The sequence below is a fragment of the Oncorhynchus mykiss genome, chromosome 9 (assembly GCF_057628025.1).
Source record: "Oncorhynchus mykiss isolate SJ-2025 chromosome 9, ASM5762802v1, whole genome shotgun sequence".
Classification (NCBI taxonomy): domain Eukaryota; kingdom Metazoa; phylum Chordata; class Actinopteri; order Salmoniformes; family Salmonidae; genus Oncorhynchus; species Oncorhynchus mykiss.
In genome coordinates this window covers 71642632-71650174 of record NC_143030.1, presented here as the reverse complement: position 1 = coordinate 71650174, position 7543 = coordinate 71642632, and positions in this window count along the sequence as shown.

The following is a 7543-nucleotide window of genomic DNA, read 5'->3' as shown; positions in this document are numbered from 1 at the left end:
CTCCTAAATGATGGCCTTATCTCCTACATGATGGCCTTATCTCATACATGATGGCCTTATCTCCTACATGATGGCCTTATCTCCCACATGATGGCCGTATCTCCTACATTATGGCCTTATCTCCTACATGATGGCCTTATCTCCTACATGATGGCCTTATCCCCTACATGATGACCTTATCTCCTACATTATGGCCTTATCTCCTACATGATGGCCTTATCTCCTACATGATGACCTTATCTCCTACATGATGACCTTATCTCCTACATGGGCCTTATCTTATACACAAAGGCATTATATTTTACATGATGGCCTTGTCTTTTACATGATGACCTTATCTTTTACATAATGACTTTATCTCCTACATGATGGCCTTATCTCCTACATGATGACCTTATCTTCTATATGATGACCTTATATTATACACAAAGGCCTTATATTCTATATGATGACCTTATATTATACACAAAGGCCTTATCTTCTATATGATGACCTTATCTTTTACATGATGACCTTATCTTTTACATCAGGTATTCCCAAACTGGGGTACGCGCAATGCTGTCGGTGGTACGCCAAAACAGATTTTTTTCACGTTTTCAAATTATATTTTCAATGTTCTGGACTGCTTTGTGACATGAAATGGGCTTTGGTGGTCAAGATGTGTTGGTATCTCTACTGATGGTGCAAAAGCAATGACAGAGAGACATAGCAGAGTGGTAACACGTGTGCAAGCAGTTGCTCCCTACGCCACTTGGGTACACTGCAGCATCCACCGACAGGCTCTTGCTGCCAAGGGAATGCCTGACAGCTTGAAAGACGTTTTGGACACTACAGTGAAAATGGTTAACTTTGTTAAAGCAAGGCCCCTGAACTCTTGTGTATTTTCTGCACTAAGCAATGATATGGGCTGGGGCAAAATTGAGAGACGAGCAAAGTTTTCATTACTGACCATCATTTTCACTTGTCTGACTGCTTGCATGATGACGAGTTTCTCACAAGACTGGCCAATCTGGGTGATGTTTTTTCTCGCCTGAATGATCTGAATCTAGGATTACAGGGACTCTCTGCAACTATATTCAATGTGCGGGACAAAATTGAGGCTATGATTAAGACGTTGGAGCTCCTCTCTGTCTGCATTAACAAGGACAACACACAGGTCTTTCCATCATTGTATGATGTTTTTATGTGAAAATGAACTCAAGCTTACCGACAATGTCAAATGTGATATAGCGAAGCACCTGAGTGAGTTGGGTGCACAATTACACAGGTACTTTCCCGAAACGGATGACACAAACAACCCTATTCATTACCCCTTTCATGCCCTGCCTCCAGTCCACTTACCGATATCTGAACAAGAGAGCCTCATTGTAATTGCAACAAGCGGTTCTGTGAAAATGGTATTTAATCAGAAGCCACTGCCAGATTTCTGGATAGGGCTGCTCTCAGAGAATCATGCCTTGCGTTGATAAGACACTGATGCCCTTTGCAACCACATACCAATGTGAGAATGAATTCTCGGCCCTCACTAGCATGAAAACTAAATACAGGCACAGACTGTGCGTGGAAAATGATTTAAGACTGAAACTCTCTCCAATACAACCCAACATTGCAGAGTTACAGTATGTGCATCCTTTCAAGCACACCCTTCTCATTAACCTATGGTGAGTTATTTACAATTTTAGATGAACAAATAAAGTTTTAAATTTAAGATGGCTAAATAAAGAGCAAAATGACTGATTATTATATCATTATTTGTGCCCTGGTTCTATAAGGGCTCTTTGTCACTTCCCACGAGCCTGGATGTGACAAAAACTCACACTCATTCTTATGTTTAATAAATGTATTGTATAGTGTGTGTGGCAGGCTTACAATGACAGCAAAAAAACAACATTTGAGTGTGAGCTGACCCTGGTGCTAGAGGGGATACGCAGCTGAAGGTTGATTGTTTGAAGGGGTACAGCACTATACAAAGTTTGGGAACCACTGTTCTACATGATGGCCTTATCTCCTACATGATGGCCTTATCTCCTACATGATGGCCTTTTCTTTGACATGATGGACTTGTCTCCTACACGATGGCCTTGTCTCCTACACGATGGCCTTATCTCCTACACGATGGACTTATCTCCTACACGATGGCCTTTTCTTTGACATGATGGACTTGTCTCCTACACGATGGCCTTATCTCCTACATGATGGCCTTTTCTTTGACATGATGGACTTGTCTCCTACACGATGGCCTTGTCTCCTACACGATGGCCTTATCTCCTACACGATGGACTTATCTCCTACACGATGGCCTTTTCTTTGACACGATGGACTTATCTCCTACACGATGGCCTTTTCTTTGACATGATGGACTTGTCTCCTACACGATGGCCTTATCTCCTACACGATGGACTTATCTCCTACACGATGGACTTATCTCCTACATGATGGCCTCATCTCCTACATGATGGACTTATCTCCTACATGATGGCCTTATCTTTGACATGATGGACTTATCTCCTACATGATGGCCTTTTCTTTGACATGATGGCCTCATCTCCTACATGATGGCCTCATCTCCTACATGATGGACTTATCTCCTACATGATGGCCTCATCTCCTACATGATGGACTTATCTCCTACATGATGGCCTCATCTCCTACATGATGGCCTTTTCTTTGACATGATGGCCTTTTCTTTGACATGATGGCCTTATCTTCTACATGATGGCCTTTTCTTTGACATGATGGCCTTTTCTTTGACATAATGGCCTTTTCTTTGACATGATGGCCTCATCTCCTACATGATGGCCTTATCTTTGACATAATGGCCTTTTCTTTGACATGATGGCCTTATCTCCTACATGATGGCCTTATCTTTGACATGATGGACTTATCTCCTACATGATGGCCTTTTCTTTGACATGATGGCCTCATCTCCTACATGATGGCCTCATCTCCTACATGATGGACTTATCTCCTACATGATGGCCTCATCTCCTACATGATGGACTTATCTCCTACATGATGGCCTCATCTCCTACATGATGGCCTTTTCTTTGACATGATGGCCTTTTCTTTGACATGATGGCCTTATCTTCTACATGATGGCCTTTTCTTTGACATGATGGCCTTTTCTTTGACATAATGGCCTTTTCTTTGACATGATGGCCTCATCTCCTACATGATGGCCTTATCTTTGACATAATGGCCTTTTCTTTGACATGATGGCCTTATCTCCTACATGATGGCCTTATCTTTGACATGATGGACTTATCTCCTACATGATGGCCTTTTCTTTGACATGATGGCCTCATCTCCTACATGATGGCCTCATCTCCTACATGATGGACTTATCTCCTACATGATGGCCTCATCTCCTACATGATGGACTTATCTCCTACATGATGGCCTCATCTCCTACATGATGGCCTTTTCTTTGACATGATGGCCTCATCTCCTACATGATGGACTTATCTCCTACATGATGGCCTCATCTCCTACATGATGGCCTTTTCTTTGACATGATGGCCTTTTCTTTGACATGATGGACTTATCTCCTACATGATGGCCTTTTCTTTGACATGATGGCCTTTTCTTTGACATGATGGCCTTTTCTTTGACATGATGGCCTTATCTTTGACATGATGGCCTTTTCTTTGACATGATGGCCTTTTCTTTGACATGATGGCCTTTTCTTTGACATGATGGCCTTTTCTTTGACATAATGGCCTTTTCTTTGACATAATGGCCTTTTCTTTGACATGATGGCCTCATCTCCTACATGATGGCCTTATCTTTGACATGATGGCCTCATCTCCTACATGATGGCCTTTTCTTTGACATAATGGCCTTTTCTTTGACATAATGGCCTTTTCTTTGACATGATGGCCTTATCTCCTACATGATGGCCTTATCTTTGACATGATGGCCTTATCTCCTACATGATGGCCTTATCTTTGACATGATGGCCTTATCTTTGACATGATGGCCTTATCTTTGACATGATGGCCTTATCTCCTACATAATGGCCTTATCTTTGACATAATGGCCTTATCTTTGACATGATGGCCTTATCTCCTACATGATGGCCTTATCTTTGACATGATGGCCTTATCTTTGACATGATGGCCTTATCTCCTACATGATGGCCTTTTCTTTGACATGATGGCCTTTTCTTTGACATAATGGCCTTTTCTTTGACATAATGGCCTTTTCTTTGACATGATGGCCTTATCTCCTACATGATGGCCTTATCTTTGACATGATGGCCTTATCTCCTACATGATGGCCTTTTCTTTGACATAATGGCCTTATCTTTGACATGATGGCCTTTTCTTTGACATGATGGCCTTTTCTTTGACATGATGGCCTTACCTCCTACATGATGGCCTTACCTCCTACATGATGGCCTTACCTCCTACATGATGGCCTTTTCTTTGACATGATGGCCTTATCTCCTACATGATGGCCTTACCTCCTACATGATGGCCTCATCTCCTACATGATGGCCTTACCTCCTACATGATGGCCTTTTCTTTGACATAATGGCCTTTTCTTTGACATGATGGCCTCATCTCCTACATAATGGCCTTATCTTTGACATGATGGCCTCATCTCCTACATGATGGCCTTTTCTTTGACATAATGGCCTTTTCTTTGACATGATGGCCTCATCTCCTACATGATGGCCTCAACTCCTACATGATGGCCTTTTCTTTGACATGATGGCCTCATCTCCTACATGATGGCCTTTTCTTTGACATGATGGCCTCATCTCCTACATGATGGCCTTTTCTTTGACATGATGGCCTCATCTCCTACATGATGGCCTTTTCTTTGACATGATGGCCTCATCTCCTACATGATGGCCTCATCTCCTACATGATGGCCTTTTCTTTGACATGATGGCCTCATCTCCTACATGATGGCCTTTTCTTTGACATGATGGCCTTATCTCCTACATGATGGCCTTTTCTTTGACATGATGGCCTCATCTCCTACATGATGGCCTTATCTCCTACATGATGGCCTTTTCTTTGACATAATGGCCTTTTCTTTGACATGATGGCCTCATCTCCTACATGATGGACTTATCTCCTACATGATGGCCTTTTCTTTGACATGATGGCCTCATCTCCTACATGATGGCCTTTTCTTTGACATAATGGCCTTTTCTTTGACATGATGGCCTTATCTCCTACATGATGGCCTTATCTCCTACATGATGGCCTTATCTCCTACATGATGGCCTTTTCTTTGACATGATGGCCTTTTCTTTGACATAATGGCCTTTTCTTTGACATGATGGCCTTATCTCCTACATGATGGCCTTATCTCCTACATGATGGCCTTATCTCCTACATGATGGCCTTTTCTTTGACATGATGGCCTTTTCTTTGACATGATGGCCTTTTCTTTGACATAATGGCCTTTTCTTTGACATGATGGCCTTATCTCCTACATGATGGCCTTATCTCCTACATAATGGCCTTATCTCCTACATGATGGCCTTTTCTTTGACATGATGGCCTTATCTCCTACATAATGGCCTTATCTCCTACATGATGGCCTTTTCTTTGACATGATGGCCTTTTCTTTGACATAATGGCCTTTTCTTTGACATGATGGCCTTATCTCCTACATGATGGCCTTATCTCCTACATAATGGCCTTATCTCCTACATGATGGCCTTTTCTTTGACATAATGGCCTTTTCTTTGACATGATGGCCTTTTCTTTGACATGATGGCCTTTTCTTTGACATGATGGCCTTTTCTTTGACATGATGGCCTCATCTCCTACATGATGGCCTTTTCTTTGACATAATGGCCTTTTCTTTGACATGATGGCCTCATCTCCTACATGATGGCCTTTTCTTTGACATGATGGCCTCATCTCCTACATGATGGCCTTTTCTTTGACATGATGGCCTTTTCTTTGACATGATGGCCTTTTCTTTGACATGATGGCCTCATCTCCTACATGATGGCCTTATCTTTGACATAATGGCCTTTTCTTTGACATGATGGCCTTTTCTTTGACATAATGGCCTTTTCTTTGACATGATGGCCTTACCTCCTACATGATGGCCTCATCTCCTACATGATGGCCTTACCTCCTACATGATGGCCTCATCTCCTACATGATGGCCTTTTCTTTGACATAATGGCCTTTTCTTTGACATGATGGCCTCATCTCCTACATGATGGCCTTATCTTTGACATGATGGCCTCATCTCCTACATGATGGCCTTTTCTTTGACATGATGGCCTTATCTTTGACATGATGGCCTCATCTCCTACATGATGGCCTTATCTTTGACATGATGGCCTTTTCTTTGACATGATGGCCTTTTCTTTGACATGATCGCCTCATCTCCTACATGATGGCCTTATCTTTGACATGATGGCCTCATCTCCTACATGATGGCCTTATCTTTGACATGATGGCCTCATCTCCTACATGATGGCCTTATCTTTGACATGATGGCCTCATCTCCTACATGATGGCCTTATCTTTGACATGATGGCCTCATCTCCTACATGATGGCCTTATCTTTGACATGATGGCCTCATCTCCTACATGATGGCCTTTTCTTTGACATGATGGCCTCATCTCCTACATGATGGCCTTATCTTTGACATGATGGCCTCATCTCCTACATGATGGCCTTATCTTTGACATGATGGCCTTATCTTTGACATGATGGCCTCATCTCCTACATGATGGCCTTTTCTTTGACATGATGGCCTTATCTCCTACATGATGGCCTTATCTTTGACATGATGGCCTTATCTTTGACATGATGGCCTTTTGTTTGACATGATGGCCTTATCTTTGACATGATGGCCTCATCTCCTACATGATGGCCTTATCTCCTACATGATGGCCTTTTCTTTGACATGATGGCCTTACCTCCTACATGATGGCCTTACCTCCTACATGATGGCCGTACCTCCTACATGATGGCCTTATCTCCTACATGATGGCCTTACCTCCTACATGATGGCCTTATCTCCTACATGATGGCCTTACCTCCTACATGATGGCCTTACCTCCTACATGATGGCCTTACCTCCTACATGATGGCCTTTTCTTTGATATGATGGCCTTTTCTTTGACATGATGGCCTTTTCTTTGACATGATGGCCGTACCTCCTACATGATGGCCTTACCTCCTACATGATGGCCGTACCTCCTACATGATGGCCTTATCTCCTACATGATGGCCTTACCTCCTACATGATGGCCTTTTCTTTGATATGATGGCCTTTTCTTTGACATGATGGCCTTTTCTTTGACATGATGGCCGTACCTCCTACATGATGGCCTTACCTCCTACATGATGGCCGTACCTCCTACATGATGGCCTTATCTCCTACATGATGGCCGTACCTCCTACATGATGGCCTTATCTCCTACATGATGGCCTTATCTCCTACATGATGGCCGTACCTCCTACATGATGGTCTTATCTGCAACATAGTGGCCTTTTCTTTGACATGATGGCCTTTTCTTGATGGCCTTTTCGTCAACATGATGGTCTTATCTTC